General features: G+C 33.6%; 1 protein-coding gene and 1 long non-coding RNA gene across 8 annotated transcripts in view; one reads left to right on the forward strand and one right to left on the reverse strand.

The window, feature by feature from the left end:
* NAALADL2 (N-acetylated alpha-linked acidic dipeptidase like 2) overlaps positions 1-18,272 on the forward strand; it is a 1,407,963-nt gene that overhangs the window by 963,116 nt on the left and 426,575 nt on the right. The gene's annotated exons all lie outside the window — the stretch shown is intronic.
* On the reverse strand, positions 8,012-18,070 carry LOC141560297 (uncharacterized). The gene is made up of 3 exons (XR_012487687.1): positions 18,010-18,070; positions 14,503-14,583; positions 8,012-8,095 (listed from the first exon to the last, which is right to left on the reverse strand). It is a non-coding gene; the product is annotated as an uncharacterized LOC141560297 (long non-coding RNA).

The following is an 18,272-nucleotide window of genomic DNA, read 5'->3' on the forward strand; positions in this document are numbered from 1 at the left end:
CACTGGTCCAAGGTCATGTAATCAGTAGTAGCAGAACAGGGACCTGCAACCAGGTATCCTAACACTAGAACTAGTGAATTTTTCCATAATATCACTCCATCATTGATATATCTGGAGGGACAAGTCCTTGTTTTTACCCTCCCCAACTCTTCCCTTATTCTGCCTTTACAGTGAATGCAAAGAAATACGCTTCATAGTTCACCCTCTTGAGGGATGGTGGGAGGATGGCAGTGTCTAGAGCTGTCATGTGTTACTAAAAATAATAGACCATGGGGAGAGAGAGAGTCTAAGATCTCTATGGCAGTCAAGTGATGTGGTTGCCCCAGAGGTAACACCTGCTGAAACACCTGCTTTCCGAGTCAGTAAGAAACAGTGCAAACCATGTACCAAAACATAATCTGACTGACTGTTTAACAATTAAAGTTGTAATTAGATTTATAATTGAAATTTTTTTTTCTGATGTAGTCTAGGATCTGGCAAATCCGGCTCAACTAACTAATCTTTAACTCAGCAGGATCTGTTCCAGTCTGTTGCTGACCTTGCTCAAAAATCTTTGGAATTAAAATGTAAGATGAAACAAAACAGAAAGCCTTGCATAGCCTCCTATGCCCGTTTCTTCGTATAAGTTTGTTGAAAAAATGGAAAATATGGTTGCCTCATTGTGATGAGAAAGTTGCCCCCCCCAGGGGATATAACTATATCTTTAATAGCACTTATCACTTCTCAGCAGTGAACCAGAAGGGCTATTGAAAAAATATTTTAAAATTCAACTTTTAAATCTTTCCACCTTTTCCTTATATAAATCTGCCCATTTTAGGGATATATTTTAGTTTAGTTAGTGATTTTAGTTATAAATATAGTTAACCATAATCCTGTTTATTATCAGATTTTCTGTCTCATTCTGATAGAAGTCAATGCCAATAGTAACTTAGTCTAAATTCTGACAAATCCTCGCTGGGAAGCATGGTAGAGATTTGGTTTTGGACAGTGGATTTGCCACTTGGGGGCTCATCACAAGTTTGGTCACAATGGCATGAATTCATTAAATGCAGAAAGTTAACTTTTTTTCCAAAAATCTTGTATTTTGAGCTTAAATAAATAAATGGAAAAATGCTGTAGCAACATAAAAAAAGAATTGTACATTAATCTATAACATATATATATATATATTGCTTTTCTTTGAAAGTATGTAAGATTAGCCTGAACCTTTTAATTTTGTCCTGCTTGTCTGAGCTTCCTTCTATTTTTCCCTTTATTTTTGAAAATGATGTCTCAATGGTTTCTTTTTTTTAAATTTTTCTACTCTATAACTATTGTTTGCCCTTATACCTCCCTCCTACCCATTGGCCAAATATATATATATGGAAGAAGAGGAAAAAGAATAAAAAAGGTTTTGTGACTTTATGTATATATACAATACATATAGACATTAATGCATATGTATATGCATTCATACATATTTATATACTCACACACATAAACAACATACTTGTAAGAGTGTATGTGTATGTATTCAAGCAAACACAAAATCTCACCTAGATTGTAACCAAAAATATTAGTCTATTGTGTATCTTGAGTTAATTATCTCTCTATCTAGAGGTGAGTAGTGAGCTTAATTATCAGTCCCTTGGAAATATAGTTAGCAATGGCAACAGTTCAATTTCTCAAGTCTTCCTAAAGCTGTTGTTATATATGTTGTTGTCCTGTTTCTCCTAACTTCAGTGTACGTCGTTTCTATGAAGATATCCTCAGATTTTTATTAAACTGTACTTTTCATGTGATTTCCATCATGGTGGTACAATAATATTTTATTAAACCGATATAACATAATTTATTTATCATACCCCAATAGTTAGGCACCTTCTTATTTCTGGATTTTTACTATTATACAAAGATCTGCTATAAATACTTTTGTACCTTTTGTTCTTTCTTTGATCTCTTTGTGTTTGGGGCCTATTAGTGGTTTTCCTGAGTCAGGGTTTAATGACTTTTTGGGCGTACTTCCAAATTGCTTTCCAGAATGGCTGGACTGATTTACACCTTCACCAATAGTACATTAAAGTCTTTGTGCAAATGCACAGTGATGGGAGATGGGGCAAGTAGGAGGAACATCAAACGGGTACAATAAGATTAGGATTCATCAAATCTCAATTTCTACGGTATTATTTAGCTGCCTGATTTTTCATATGCTTTTTGTGCCACGTTTTAAATGTCATGATAAAGGGTTTTTTCCCCCATATGTTTCTTTCTCTTTTTTGATTAAACTAGAAGAAAGGTGGGTGATAAGAGGCATTGGAAATAAAAATGTGAGGTGTATGAATAGCAGCGTTAAAAAATAAAATTTCTGTTAAAAAGTATTAAAAGATGATAGAGGGCAATAGGGCCAGGCAAGAGGTAAAAACATGTTGAATGGGGAGAGAGAATGAATGGAAGTACTATTAAAAGTGACCTACATTTTCATCTGTAAGAGGAGAAGAGAAAGAGATTGGAATAGATATTGTAAAAATCCTTTATCCTTCTCTGCCTCTAGATTCTGGAGCTTATCTTAAGTCAGAAATAACTTCATTCTTGTCTTATAAATGAATGCCTAAGTCTGCACAAATGAGATCTTAGAACTGACAAGGCCTCTGTCCTTTCTTCCACTGGGAGCATGTCACATTCATAAACACCTTTTATAAAATCTAGAACTGTGCTCCCAGCATTGAGGGCAAGGGTCATTGTCCTTGGACTTGATATCCAATTAGGTTTTCTTGTATTTCTTACAGCAGAAATGTTATATCATTAAGGGGCTAAACATTGCATGTTCCTTTTGTTTCCATCTTTACCTTTCCCAATTTCTCTCTCCTCAACTTCATCCTCTTGTGTACTTTGCTGTCTTTGAGGCCTTAAACCTGATATCCCTTTATAGGGATTCTTAATCACAGGTCGGTGAATGTTTTTTTAAAAACATATTTTGATAATTGCTTTTCTTTGTATCCCTATATGTTTTATTTTATACAATAAAGATATTATTCTGAGTACATAGTCTTCAATAGACTGCCAAAAGTAAGCTATCATACACACACAGGGGCACACACACACACAAATATACACTGTTAACAAAGTTAAGAATTCTTGCTCTAGAATTTAGCTTCACTTTTTAAATTTTATTTACTTAGTTTTAATTTGTGGAATAAAACAAGCACTTCCATAAAATTGTATAATTATGAAGATGACTGTACTTGCAATCTATTATGTACAACTCGATATCCCTTTTTTTCTTTTTTTCCCTTCCCTCCCCTCAAGATGCTGCCATTAAACACAAAATATGTGTGCATATAAGTATGTTTATATGTACATGTGTGTGTTCACACACATATATGCACATACACATGTGTAAAATTAGTCTATATTTCTATTTGTCAGATTTTCCCTCCTCTGGATACAGACAGCATCTTTCTTCATATGTACTTGGTAGCTAATTTGGGCATTCACATAAGTCAGAATGACTTTTTTTCCTCAAAGGTGTTATTAAAACAATATTGCTGTTACAATATTTTCTTGGTTCTGTTCATTTTGCTTTTCAAAACTGGAACTTTTTTTAGATATAGATTTGTAGAATTCCTAAAATCTAATCCTGTGATATAGGGGAACTTTGAATATTCTGATTTTTTAGTACTCTCTCTTCAATATTTCAAAAGATTTCAGTGTCACTATTGATATCCAAATAAGTGTGGTGACATTAGTGAAATTCACAGCTTCATGAACATACTGACTGGTTCTTATTTATGACTTTCTGTAAAGTTTTTGTTGACAATTGACCTCAATATTATAGGTCTCTAGTGGTCTAGTTCAAATACCACCATCCCTGTTTCTCTGTGTGTGTGTGTGTGTGTGTGTGTGTGTGTGTGTGTGTGTGTGTGTGTGATATATTTTGTTTCTCAGTGTATATCTATTCCACTTCTTCCATACACACATCCCCACCTACAAAAGTAAGTTCCTTGAGGGCAGGTAAAGTCCATCTCCAATGTCTGTTCAAAGAAAATATGTAGATAGTCCAACCCAGTACACTACTCACTCAAAACTATTGAAAGTGTGCATTTTTGATCTTTTCCAGTTTTCCAGTATAACTGATCCCTTTTGAATGTCTACATTAGATTGTCTAGTATTGCTCCATGTAATAAGCACAATTTTATCTGCTAATTACATTTGGTGAATATTTTGGAAAGTTAGATCAATATGACAGGCCTATTGTGAATATGCAAATAGATGTCCATCTTGTGTGAAAAGGCTTTGTATCTGTAAATCCAGAGGCATACGAATGTGTTATTATAACCCACGTGTTACAACAGTATTGTCTTTAGTGCTAAAGGAGTCATCTAACATGGTAGCCATAAGTAGAATGTAGGAGACAGGTAAGGAGGGAGAAGGACCAATGCCTTTCTTTATATATATATATATATATATATATATATATGTATATATATATATACATATATATATATATATATATATATATGTGATTTACTTATATGAACTAGAATGTGTAGTTATTCTGAGTGAATCTTAATACACTCTTTTACAAATGCAAAAATTTGAAAGACTTCAAATAATCCTTTACTTATTTGTTTTGGAGTGTTGACTGCTGAGTCTGCAAATATAAAAGAAGTAGTCTTTTGTGGTTATCTTGAAACCTTTCTACAATAGGGAATAATTAATAATAACATTGATGCATCCCATTCATCTAGCACTAGAGTTTTGCCAAAGACTTTAATCCATTTTACAGATGGGAAAACTAAGGCCAAAAAGGTAACTAGTAAGTGTCTCAAGCCAAATTTGAACTCGAAGGTAAATAATCCTGACTTCAGGCCCAACATTCTATGTACTATGCCCCTAGCTGCCCAACATTTGGTGTACATTAACCTTAGAGGCATCATAGATCATTATTGTCCAGTGGTTAGTTGGATACTCAACTGTGTACATTGTCTTCTACCAGTTGAAAGAAACCTCAACGAAAGCAGGATCAGTTTTCTGTTGTCTCCTGGAATAGTGCCTGGCACATAGTAGGTGCTCCATAAGCTTTAGATTGGTCGGTTAATTAGGTTATGCTGTGAGTAGTTTCTGAAAACTAGGTACTAGTCTTTTATTTATTCTTCTTTCAATTGAAACAGTCAATAAACAGTTCTTAAGAACCTACTTTTGCCTGACACAATACTAAGTACTGGGGGTATGCAGTAGGATGGAACAGAATCCCAGTTCTCAGGGAACTCACACTTAAATAGCAAATGGTCTCTACATAGTGATTGGCTAAAAGATGTTTGAAGTTGGAGATATACAACAGGAAATGATCATTGAAATTCTTATCATCCAATATCTATCAGATAAGAATTTGACATATTGCTGAGAATAAATTTCTGAAGAAAAAAAGATTGTAGAATCAGGAAATTTAGAAACTTTTGAGTCCAGTTCTCTTTGAGGAAACAATCCCGGGAAAGTTAAATGACTTCTCCATGGTTCTAGAACGAAGAAATATCTAAGATAGGACTTGAATCCAGATATTCCTGAGTTCAACAGCAGTGCTCTTCTTACTATACCATATTGGATCAGAGTGAGAAGAAGCAGATCAGCATCAAAGAAAAGGAACATATCAAAAAGGGAGTTCTTTTAATTACTTGATGGCTGTTCTTGTGTTCTTCAGAAATTATAAAGCAAAAATAAAATTTTAGCCAATGACAACTTTCATGGAGATAAGCCGGATGCCTTTTTTTGGGCACAATTGTATATTATTTATGTCTTCAGCTATTGTTTTCTATGGTTTCAATGATGACATTCACTCTGCTTTCTATAATGTGTAGTTATATAGTTTCCCTTACTTTTATTGTGGATTTTGGAGAGAATTTCTTTATCTGGAATCTCTGAAACCATTGAAATCACAAGTCCAGTTTTTAATCTTCTTTCATAATTTTATTCATAATATTGGCTTGTGATAAACTCATTATCTTATTCAGGAAGCCCAGCTCTTTTCTGAAAAGCAAACTACAGACAGTGGATGTTTTTCTTTATTCTTAAATGAACTCTTCTGCTTATTTCCAATTGTTCCCTTCTAAAGCCTTCAAACTGTGAAAGTAAAACAACATTTTTATTTCTGTGTTGACTAAATGCATCTCACATTCAACAAATTTCCCCCAGGAGATTGAGAATTTGTCTACGTATTTGGCCATAGAGTTTTTCAGAATACATGGGCTAGCTTGAAGAAGAAAAAAGTCTATTTTAAGAATGTCATTTTGTAAACCATATGGTTAATTCAGTTAAATCCAGTTATTTCTTTTTTAAGGAAACATGCTGCTTAAGTGATTTCCCCTAAATTGATTTGTGTTTTCAAAGGGGGAGAGATGATGAGTTTACTTAACTCTGAGGCTGATATGTACATCAATCCATTAATCAACAACTGGGTCTCTTATCCCTCTGACTCTGGACTCTGGTAAACATTCACCATTTCTTTCTCTCATCTTAAGACTCTTCATTCCACTACTCAGTTATTACAATGCCATGCTACCATTCATATCCCTCACTCTCCTGTCATAACTCTAGTTTTGAAAACTATAATTAAATCAACATTATCATTTCTAGAAAGAATTCATTCTCAGTTGCCCTGTGTTTCCTATCACCATCTCCTATGCCTTCCTTATCCCAGATTCCCTTATATGTATTATTTCATCTTGGATGTGATCTGAAGAAGGGTTTTTATGCTAGTTTTTGGCTTCCCAGAGAGTAGATGCTACTTCTAACCAAGAGAGAAATCAAGGTAATGACAGGAAAAAAAAGATTTGGATAGTTTAAAGCCAACACATTTATTGTTTGGATTTTTTGTATGAGCCTCTAATTGTTTTAATGACTTGCTTTAAATAATTATTTAATAATGAATTGTTTTAACAACTTGATATGTTGATATGAACAGTTTCTTATTTTTATGATGTTCTTTAAGGATTACAAAGAAATCCAAATATCCTGGCAGGTAGGTGATGCAGTGGATAGAGCACCAGTCTTGAATTTAGGAGGACTAGAGTTCAAATCTGGTCTCAGACACTTAACACTTCCTAGCTGTGTGACCCTGGGCAAGTCACTTAACCCCATCCAAAAAAAAAGAAAGAAATCCAAATATCAGTAATCTTGTGAAATAGTTACTATCACTATTATTATCTTCATTTTCCAGATGAGAAAAGTAGCATCACAAAATCAATTAGTGACATTTAATTTTACTACTTTTTAAAATTAGCAAGCAAGTATTTTCTTTCCCTTCTGCATTCTTCCACCCAGTTAAACAAAAGGATAAAAAACACTTTGTAATGGATATGCATAGTCAAGAAAAGTAAATTACCAAATTGGCCAAAGAACAAGCTGACAAGGACATTCCCTTATAGTATACAAATATACATTTGTATATACTAATCCTATATCAAATGTTTTGGAGAATTTACTGCTATTTGAAGATGGGTAGATAGAAAAGAAGACCATGGTAAAGGGATCTAGTTGTGTTGACAATGATAGAAAAAGTGGGGAAAATAGGTAATTAGTTTTTCAGAGTGACTAATCTCTGACATCATGAAACTATCTTATTTAGTATTGCTAACCAAATTATTTGAGGACAAAAAGGAGTTTTCTCTTCCAATTGGGGGATCCCACCCCCAACCAAGAAGTCTAGATAAGGTCTACTGGACTGCCTTTAATGCCCTAGAAAGTCGATGAGTCACTGAAGTCTGAGATTTTTACACTTTTCACAGTATATAGAGATAACTTCTTTGACTATATAGTATCCAAATAAATAAGAAGACCAAATTGTATGATTACTATTCAACAAAACACCAAATGGAAAATTTAATCATCTTGAAATTTCCCACCAAATACGGGCTTGGGTATTATATATATAAAATATTTGAGTGGTTGGACTATTCACTTGATGATTGGACATTGTACTATTTGTCTCCATTGTCACTGGTACATGATTTGGTAAACAATACTGGAATGTCTCTTTCTCCATTCCCAAGTTGTCAGAGTAATAGTCTTTCTCAGTTTCATGTCCCCTTTACACTCCGCTTTGCCTTTGATTTTCCTTTTCCTGGGTCAAGTGAAACAAAGACATTTTTCAGTGTGATAATCATTCTAAAGTATTAGCAGTTGTATATTTTACCAAAGATAAGAAAACCAATGGTTGGGTGCTAAAACATTTTGGAAATGTAAAATGCTGGCAATATATATTCTGACACAGTCTTAAATTGTTATGTATAATACTTAACTGAGAGTGGGGGAAAAAAAAAAGATAATTCCATCAGGTTGAATTTTAATGTAAAAGCCCCAGAGGCAATGAGGAAATAATAAAAAGCTTGTGGTAGCAAATAAATAAATAAAAGAATGAACAAATTAACTAATTAACTAATTAAAATTAAGAAAACCTTCTAGTTGAAATATGAGAAAACCCTCCTAACAATATTGGACATTACACAAGGAAAAAAATAGAAAGATTTTTTTGGTAAATTTTCTTCTAAAAACAAAACAAAACAAACAAACAAACAAAACAACAACAACAAAAAAACAATGACAACTGAAAAACATTTGGAATCCTTATTCAAGGACAATTCTGTCTCATAAATTATCTCTTTGCCTCAATTTGCCTTATTTCCTTATTTATTTATCATAAAAAAACAAGATAAATTACTTCTTTGCATGCTTGTGCTTTCCTAATTATAATCTTCCACATGTGATATTTTGGGATAAAAGTGATTTAGAGGAGATAACATAGCATTATAATTTGAAGGATGTAAAGATGACTTGGACCAGAAACTGTTGTGATTTTTAGAACATATCTGGCACATAGTAGGTACGTAATAAATGTTGATTAGTAGGTTAAGTTCAATACTTCAGTGAATAAATGAATGAAAAAAAGTTATTAAGTTTAATCATTTATTGTGTTTTAGCTGCCTAGTGTGTTTCTGGTACTAGGTGAAATGATGGTAGAAGATATAAATGGAGAAATGGAGAGTACAGAAGATCATAATAGAGTTGAAATTATGATACCAGAGAAACTGAGACAGAGATTGGTTTTTAATCTTTAATGTGGAATTTAAGCTAGCTGATTGGATGGAATTCTTGCCTAGAGCATTCAGTGCAGATAAACTGAGGCAAGGAACTTATATAGAGTTTTAGATAACTAGGGTTTGCAAATAGAATACATAATCTGAATATACTGGCTTATAGGGGAAACAAAGGCAAATAAGGTGAGCAAGGACACTGGGAGTATAGCCAAGCCATAATTCCAGGAAAGGATCCTAACTTAATCCTGACAGGATAGGGATCAAGATAAAAAGTCTAGGACAGGAGACAGCAAGGTGAGGGGCAATACTCAAAAGGAGGGGGATTAAAAAGAATTATCCTAACAAAGATCCAGATAATGCACCTGAAGTTTATGACACAATGATAGGTAATGGTGTCAGAGCTTCTGGGTTTTTCCTGGGTTCTTTTTTAAACTCAATTGCCAGTCCTAATGGCAAGGGAAGGAGGGGGGGGAGAAGTGGCTCAACAAAATTAGGAGAGCATTTTAGATAAAATATATTGAGAGAATTGTTTAAATGTTAGACTATCAGTCAAGTAACTTAGGAGTTAAGATGAGATGAAGAAGAAGATCCCAGTGGTTTATATATCACTAGTAGTGTGAGAAAACTTCATGGAAGAAGTGAAATTGAGAATAAAAACAATCCTCAGAGAAATAAAAATAATAGCATTCATTCTCATTTTAGGATTCATGTAGCTCACATCACATTTTAAAGTTTAGAAAGTGCTTTCTTCACAAAATCCTGTGAGGCAGGGAAAATGTAAATGAATGTTGTATTTTGTCAAAGTTTATTTTTTTATATCTATTGAGATCATTATGTAATTATAGTTAATTAGGTTGTATGTTTTATCTTTTTTTAATTTTGAACCATCTTTGCCTACTTGGTTATAAATCTAACTTGTTTATAATGAATATTTTCTTAGATAAATTGCTGGAATTTAGCAAGATTTTTTATAAAATTGTTGAATTGATATTCATTAATGATTTTGGTCCATACTTCTCTTTATTTTATTTTATATTTACCTGGTTTTGGTATTAAAACTCTATTTAATCTCATATAAAGAGTTTAGTATAGTGCTTTTTTTTACTTTTGGAGAAAAATTTCTGTAGGTTTGGTATCAATTTTATTTAAAAGTTTGATAGAACTCTCTTGTAAATCCATCAAGACTAGTTCCTTTATAGCTAGTGCTATTTGATTCTCTGAGTTTGAATTGTTTAATATCTCTATTTGGTCTTCATTTGGTTTGGAATTTTTGTAGTTCTGAAGTAATACTCTTTCTTTTGTGTTCTGAATTTTTAAGGATATAGTTCTGTGCAAAGGATTCTGAGAATTTTTTGTTGTTGTTTTTAATTGTTTCAGGCTTTTTCCTTGTGTTAATTTGATGTTTTGTTCATTAGATTTTCTATTCTTTTACTTTTAATTCAGTTAGCTTTTTGTTATTTATTTTCTTTCAGTCATCTTTAATATGATTATTTCTATAATCATTTTGATTTTTCCAATTTCTTTCTCATATAATTGAAATTATCTCTGCTTATGTGCCTATTTAGAGTTCATTTTCTATGTTAAAAAAGAAAAAATAAATAAATTTATATGATAATTTTATTATATATTTTAAAAGAATGGTAAATTGTCCATAATAGATTTGCAATTTCATGTGCAGCCAGCTTTTTTTATTATACCATGTCATAGAAATTCTTGTTTTTGTTCCATAAATTAAAAATAAATTTTAAAATGTATATTAAATTTATTTTAATATTTTAACATCATTTTGATGTACTTTCTACTGATAAAATCATCCATTTCTCATATTGAAGCATTTGACAGTGTCAAAAGCTTTGATTATGAGAATTTTCTTTTCAGTAGCTATGAATGCAGTGCCCACAGACTATATCTCCATGGAGGTTATCAGGATGATGTCTAAGAGAGATGGGCAGGAAATGGAATTGGAGGTCTGCAGAAAGCTGCTACTTCCCGGGATCTTTGGTTTATCTTTTGGTGACTGTTTAGCAGATGATAGTGGCAAGGAAGAGCTCTTCATTAGTTTCTTCAGTCACCAAGACTCAGTATCATAGGGGCTCTATAATTGTAATTCATGGCTCTGGATTATCTCCATTGGGGTTCTAGGGGAGGGAATAGTTGAGGTAGTAATGATGGATTGACTTCACATATACCTTCTCTTGTCTCTACCTCTGGGCACTTTGTTGTTTCAACTAGATCAATTTACTTTCTCCACAACTAGCAATTTGTTAGCAAGAGGTGGAGGATGGAAGTCTAGTTACTTCTTCACAGGAGTTGCTTCCCAGCATGACGACATGGCTGTGCAAGTAGCAGGATTGATTTTCTGTAGAATGCTGCTATTTTCCAACCTCTAGGATTCATCATCCTAGACTGTTTCCATCAGAATTTGAAGAGAGATTATAATCAAAGTGATAGTGATGGCTGACTATTTTGGGGGAACATCTGAGTGGATTTGCTTGATAGAATTGTGTTATTATTATCGGGTCATATCTCAATTTTCTTATATTAGATAAGAATTTAAAGATTCTTTAAATTTTCTGCCTTAGATAAAGAATGAAATCATAAATAAATTGGAGGAACATGGGATGGTTTACCTCTCAGACTTGTGGAGGAGGAAGGAGTTTGTGTCTGAGGGAGAACTAGAGACCATTATTGATCACAAAATAGAAAATTTTGATTTCATCAAATTAAAAAGTTTCTGCACAAACAAAACTAATGCAAACAAGATTAGAAGGGAAGTAACAAATTGGGAAAACATTTTTACAGTTAAAGGTTCTGATAAAGGCCTCATCTCCAAAATATACAGAGAATTGACTTTAATTTATAAGAAATCAAGCCATTCTCCAAGTGATAAATGGTCAAAGGATATGAACAGACAATTTTCAGATGATGAAATTGAAACTATTTCCACTCATATGAAAGAGTGTTCCAAATCACTATTGATCAGAGAAATGCAAATTAAGACAACTCTGAGATACCACTACACACCTGTCAGATTGGCTAAGATGACAGGAACAAATAATGATGAATGTTGGAGGGGCTGTGGGAAAGCTGGGACACTGATGCATTGTTGGTGGAGTTGTGAAAGAATCCAACCATTCTGGAGAGCAATCTGGAACTATGCCCAAAAAGTTATCAAACTGTGCATACCCTTTGACCCAGCAGTGTTACTACTGGGCTTATATCCCAAAGAAATACTAAAGAGAGGAAAGGGACCTGTATGTGCCAAAATGTTTGTGGCAGCCCTTTTTGTAGTGGCTAGAAACTGGAAAATGAATGGATGCCCATCCATTGGAGAATGGTTGGGTAAATTATGAAGGTTATGGAATATTATTGTTCTATAAGAAATGACCAGCAGGAGGAATACAGAGAGGCCTGGAGAGACTTACATCAAATGATGCTGAGTGAAATGAGCAGAACTAGAGGATCATTATACACTTCAACAATGATACTGTATGAGGATGTATTCTGATGGAAGTGGATATCTTCAACATAGAGAAGAGCTAATCCAATTCCAATTAATCAATGATGGACAGAATCATCTACATCCAGAAAAGGAATACTGGGAAATGAGTGTAAACTGTGAGCATTGTTTTTTTTTTTGTTTGTTTGTTTTGTTTTGTTTTGTTTTTTTTCCCAGATTATTTTTACTTTCCGAGTACAATCCTTCCTTTGCAATAACAACAACAACAAAATTTGGTTCTGCACATATATATTGTGCCTAGGATATACTATAAGATATTTAATATGTATGGGAATGCCTGCCATCTAGGGGAAGGGGTGGAGGGAAGGAGGGGAAAAATTCAGAACAGAAGGGAGTACAAGGGATAATGTTGTAAAAAAAAAAAAAAAATTACCTATGCATATGTACTGTCAAAGAAAATGTTATAATTATAAAAATTAATTTTAAAAAATTACTACAACAACAACAAAAAAAAAAGTTTTCTGCCTTAACCCATTTACTTCACAAATGAGGAAACTATTGATGGGAGTTGAGGTCCCTTTAAGCTAGGTTCTTTTGATTCACAAATCCTGGTCAAAAAGCACTCTTTTGAATTCCAATGATATCCAGGCTTTCCCCAGTCCTCCCTCCCCTCTTCCCCCCCCCCAGATCTGAACTAACTTGGGTTTTCCCAACACCCACAATTTCTTCCTTATCTGAAAACTCCTTGAATTCTATTCAATCCTGACCCTGGAGCCTGGGATTCCACCCACCTTCAAGATTATAAAAAGGGAAACCCTTCGAGGCCACTCTTTGCAGGAGCCCCCCTCCCCAACATGGTATCCTTCCAGCCATGTAAGGGTTCCTGTCCGCCGGGCGACCACCTCTGGCCCTGGCATCTTTCTACCTCTACCCTTACTTCCAAACCCCAAATAAACCTTTTTTTTATCAATCTAGGTTTTCAGGCCTGTAAATTCCTTTACAGGGCACTCTGCACCATCATTGGACTATCCTTGCGCTGATCCAAAAGGGGTTCTCCAAAAGGGGTTCTCCCTTTCCTAACTCTCATCACTATGACCAACATCAGATAGATAACTTGATCAGGATGACACAAGTAATAAATGTTTGCATCAGGAAGAACCCTGATCCTCCCATTGCAAATGCAGCATTATTTCCAATGTGTTGCATTTTCAACATAGGTTTGTAAAAATATCTATGAATAGGTATCACAAATAGCTGTTTATTATATGTGTACATAATTTTTACTTGTAGATACTATTAAATATATACATACATAATGATACTAATTTTATTTTTTTTAGAACTAGCAAGGAAGATATATCATTATGTAGTTGGACATGGAGTCAAGAATACATTCATTTAAATCAACCATAGATATTTAGTTGCATTATTTTGGGCACATCACTTAACTTCTTGGCCTCAGTTTCTTCATCTTTAATATGGGCACAATAAAACTGTTTACCTTACAGGAATTTTGTGAGGATTTTATGAGGTAATATAAGTAATTTGTTTTCCAAACTTGAATGTGTTATAAAAATTCTAGATAGTTTTTATTATGAAAGTGTATTAGATCTTCCAATTATTCCATATTATTGCCTTCATCTTTTTTCTTATTCTGAAAGTGTGAAATAATTTCTGTATTGACTTTCCCAAGGCTCAGACCTCTGGGACCAGCCCTATTCTCCTGGTCTATTGAAGTATTTTGAAATCATGAAGCCGCTCTAGTCAATCCTATATTTTTCTCCTCTTCTCTGTCAGTGAGTGATAGATTAGATTTTTTTTATTTTAAAGCAAAGAAACATCCTTTAAACATTTTTCTATCTCTCCCCATCAATTTTTTTTTTTTATTTTACTTGGCTTATTTTAATAGACGTATCACATTCTTGTAGAATCCATTTTCTCTTTACTCTTTGAAAAATGAAGAATGTAACTTACAGCAAGGGATCATTGGGTTCACTTGAGAGGAAGCATCCAGCTATGTGAGGTGCTGTTTAGTGTTAGTCCTCCTTAAGTCAGCTAAATGTGGATACAAAAAAACAAAAAAAGGGAAAATAAATGTGTGTGGAAAATCAAACTTATTTTATATATCCAAAAAATTCAAGAATTTAATTATTTTCTTTTCCTTAACAACTTTTGTAAATTTTCTATTCCCTACTACACACACACACACACACACACACACACACACATACACACACACACACACACATAAGAAGTGTCCTAAATATTATATTATTCATATTCAGGAGTAGGTTCATATTGTTTCTTAATGTTATTTACTCTTCAAGGAAGCGATTTACTCACAGATTTTTATTTGGCCTATATGTAATCTATTTTTGGCTTGAATCTCCCATTGCTGGATCAACATCACTATACGAATATCCCACCATTATGCCAGAGAATTTGCCAGCTAGCATAACTCTTAGCAAAGTACCTAGGGATTGTATGGTTCATGGTAATGAGCCTGATGAGGTTGAGATGAGGCGGAGTGGTAAACAATGGAGGAGACTGCAATTCCTGGGCTCTCTGAGCTTTTTGGATAAGCAGGGATGAAATTCTGCAAAGCCATTGATCTAAGACCTTTTAATAAGTACCAGTGATCCTTGAAAAAAAAAATGGCTTAGTAGCAAGCCACATGAATTTTAAAATAATTGATTATCATAAAGTTCTTACTCTCAGACAATTGAAAGGAAATAGATGATTATTGGGATCCTAATAGGCTTTCTTTGGCCTTCTGTGTCCTCTTTTCTTTAAAATGCAATCAATTTCCTGTTCCTTATCTCTGACTTCTCTAACTAGGCTTAGGAAATCTAATTTATTTATTCAAGTGATTAAGTCTCGGCTTTAGATTTCTCATTTTTTTCTTACTGGGAATGACTAGTGCCTTGGGGAATCTTAAGGAGACAATGAATTTTACTTTAGGCTTCCTGTATTAAGAATTAAAAAAAAAAAAGGCAACTTTTTTTGGATTATTTTGAAAGTTACAAATTAAAATGTTCTTATTTCAGGTCATCTTTAATGGCACTCTTAATCTATTTGGCCTCTGTTGAACCAGATTTTAAATAGGGTTCTTAGGAGCCCCTTATCACTGTTTACCATATCAGTGAATCCCAAGTAGATGTAAAATTACTAGTTGTTTCTGAAAACCTAGAAAAGGAAAATGAACAATCATAATCAATGTAGGTTTACTGAGAACAATAGAAAAGAATAAGACACTCAGAATGAAAAGATCTGCCTCCGGGTCTAATTCTGCAGGTAACTAGAACCTTGGACAGCTCATGATACACTTAGACTTTAGTTTTTACTCCACTGCAAAATTGCAGTCATTATATATTCTGCTCTTTTTTAATCCTGATAATCTGTGATTCTTTTATTATATTTATAAATGAATGTATGTAAAAATATTTATTAAGATTTTGCTGTGTCAAATCAAGTCCCAGGCTCTGTACTAAGCACTAGGGATAAAAAGAAGAGCAAAAGAATAAATAAACAAAACATGCAAACAAATCTGGTTTCAAGGAGCTTAAATGTGGAGACAACATGCAAACAGTGTACAATTGAAATAGATGCACATTAAAATGGAGATGATCTTAGAGCTACACCCTTAGTGCTAAAATCCCTCCCTCCCTCTCCCCAAAGATACAAAGAGGGAAAAAAAAAAAAAGAAAAAAAGGTAGCCTCTACATTCTAGAGACTTGTGCATATTCTGATAGGTGTAGATAGATAATACATATCTGGGAATGATGTTTAGAGTGTTTTGGTCTGCAAAGGGTTCTGGAACCATTGGATAATCTCTTCATTTGTCCTTTTCAATTATGAGAATAAAGGATAAGCCATGCAAAAATTCAGTAGCATAGCAAAAAATATTGGTATGTAGAGGTGGTATGACATGTTACCAAATGTATAAAGGATCCCCATGTGGAAATGAATGTAATGCCAGAGAAACTGAAGCAAGACAGAGATTTTTAATTTGGAAAGTTTATATTAGGTGAGTTTTAGGCTAGCTGACTCTAATGGGACTCTTTGTCCAAATTATTCGGCCCTGAGCAACTGAAGCAGGGAACTTTTACAGTGTTTTAGCTATAGGGGAAACCAAGGCAGATAAGGGGTACAAGGACACTGGGTGAGCATACAAGCCATAATTCCAGGAAGGGATCATGACTTAATCCTGACAGGATAAGGTCAAGATAAGAAGGTCAAGGGCAGGAGACAGCAAGGTGAGGGGCAACACTCAAACTATCAAGGATCGAGATAATACACCTGTATTTCATGGTATGCCAAAGATTTACATATAAGAATTATTTAGAGTTTGGAGCAATGATTTTGGAACTAAAATAATTTATTAGTTTTCTTAGATATAATTATATAATATATGTAATATACTTTGCAAACCTTAAAATGCCACATAAATGCTATCATTTTCTTGTTATTTTTCTTAATGGGTTTTTAATTTTCCTAAAACTGATATCTGATTATCTCACTCAGGATTGAATTTAGTGGTATTTTCAATTATCTATATACCTCAACAATCAAGTGTCTCAGAATTTATTATGTCTCCTAGACACAGTTCAGATAAAACATTTAGGTCGGGACTGAAGTTTTTGTCTTTCTAAGATATGATTAATTTTCTTTCAACCTTGCAGTCTGTGAAATGGATTTTGAAAAAAACTTTGATTCTTGGACTAATTCTAATGGTTAATAGTAAATCAAAAATAGCACCTGCTTTGACTCAAGTCCATTTCACTTCCTCCAAGGAAGGCAACGGACTTAAAGTGCATTTTTTGAGCTGCATTCAAGAGTCAGGATCATAGGTATTCTAGAAAGTTTACATGAAATCAAACTTGTGAGCTAAAACTAAATCCTGTTAATTTGGGAACCATTTGCTTCAATGGAAAGATCACTGGCTCAGTAGTTAGAGGAAATAGATTCAAATCTGTCTTCTGATGCTTATGACCTGTATGACTTTGGGCAAGTCAATTTACTTTCCCAGCCTTAATTTCTTCATCTATAAAATAAGACAAACTAATATTCTTTCTAGCTTTAGATTCTGTGATCCCATGGTCTTGCTATTATAGTTGAGTATGTCTCTTTGAAAATTCTGTATCTGTTTGCATGGAAACTCATGATTAATTTTTTAAAGACCATTGGACCTTTGAGACCCATTTTATAATAACAACATTATATGTCCCTATCTCAGCAGGCTAGATTTGAAAATGTCAAAGTTTTCTTAATCTCTCAAAATAACTATTTATTCTAATTGCTACAGAAGGTAAAAGGGAAAAGTTACTTAGCAAGACTTCTTTTATATGAGATATGAAATCTTAATGATGTCACCTCACAGGAAAAAAAAATCAGTCTGACCACATCAAAGGAGAGGACTTGAAGCCCCCCAAACAAGTATACTTCTCAAGAAGTGTGGGTAGAATCCCAAACAAAATTAACCTGCTGAAGATACTTTCAAATCGATTTCTTCTCTGTGATTTTACAGGTCTCTCTAGGTAGCCATTTAGTTTCTACACAAGGTTACTAGGCAACCAAGAATAATGTCAAAAACCCTCTGTTCTCACCTTCAGTTTAAGGTATGAAATTTTGTCAGAAATAAGGATTACTGATATTTGATTGATCTTTTAAATATGTGCTCAATTTACATGAGACAAGTAATATAAATTAGACATTATAAAAATGTGTGGTTGTACCTTAAAAAT

This window comes from Sminthopsis crassicaudata, chromosome 3, assembly GCF_048593235.1.
Source record: "Sminthopsis crassicaudata isolate SCR6 chromosome 3, ASM4859323v1, whole genome shotgun sequence".
NCBI classification, from domain to species: domain Eukaryota; kingdom Metazoa; phylum Chordata; class Mammalia; order Dasyuromorphia; family Dasyuridae; genus Sminthopsis; species Sminthopsis crassicaudata.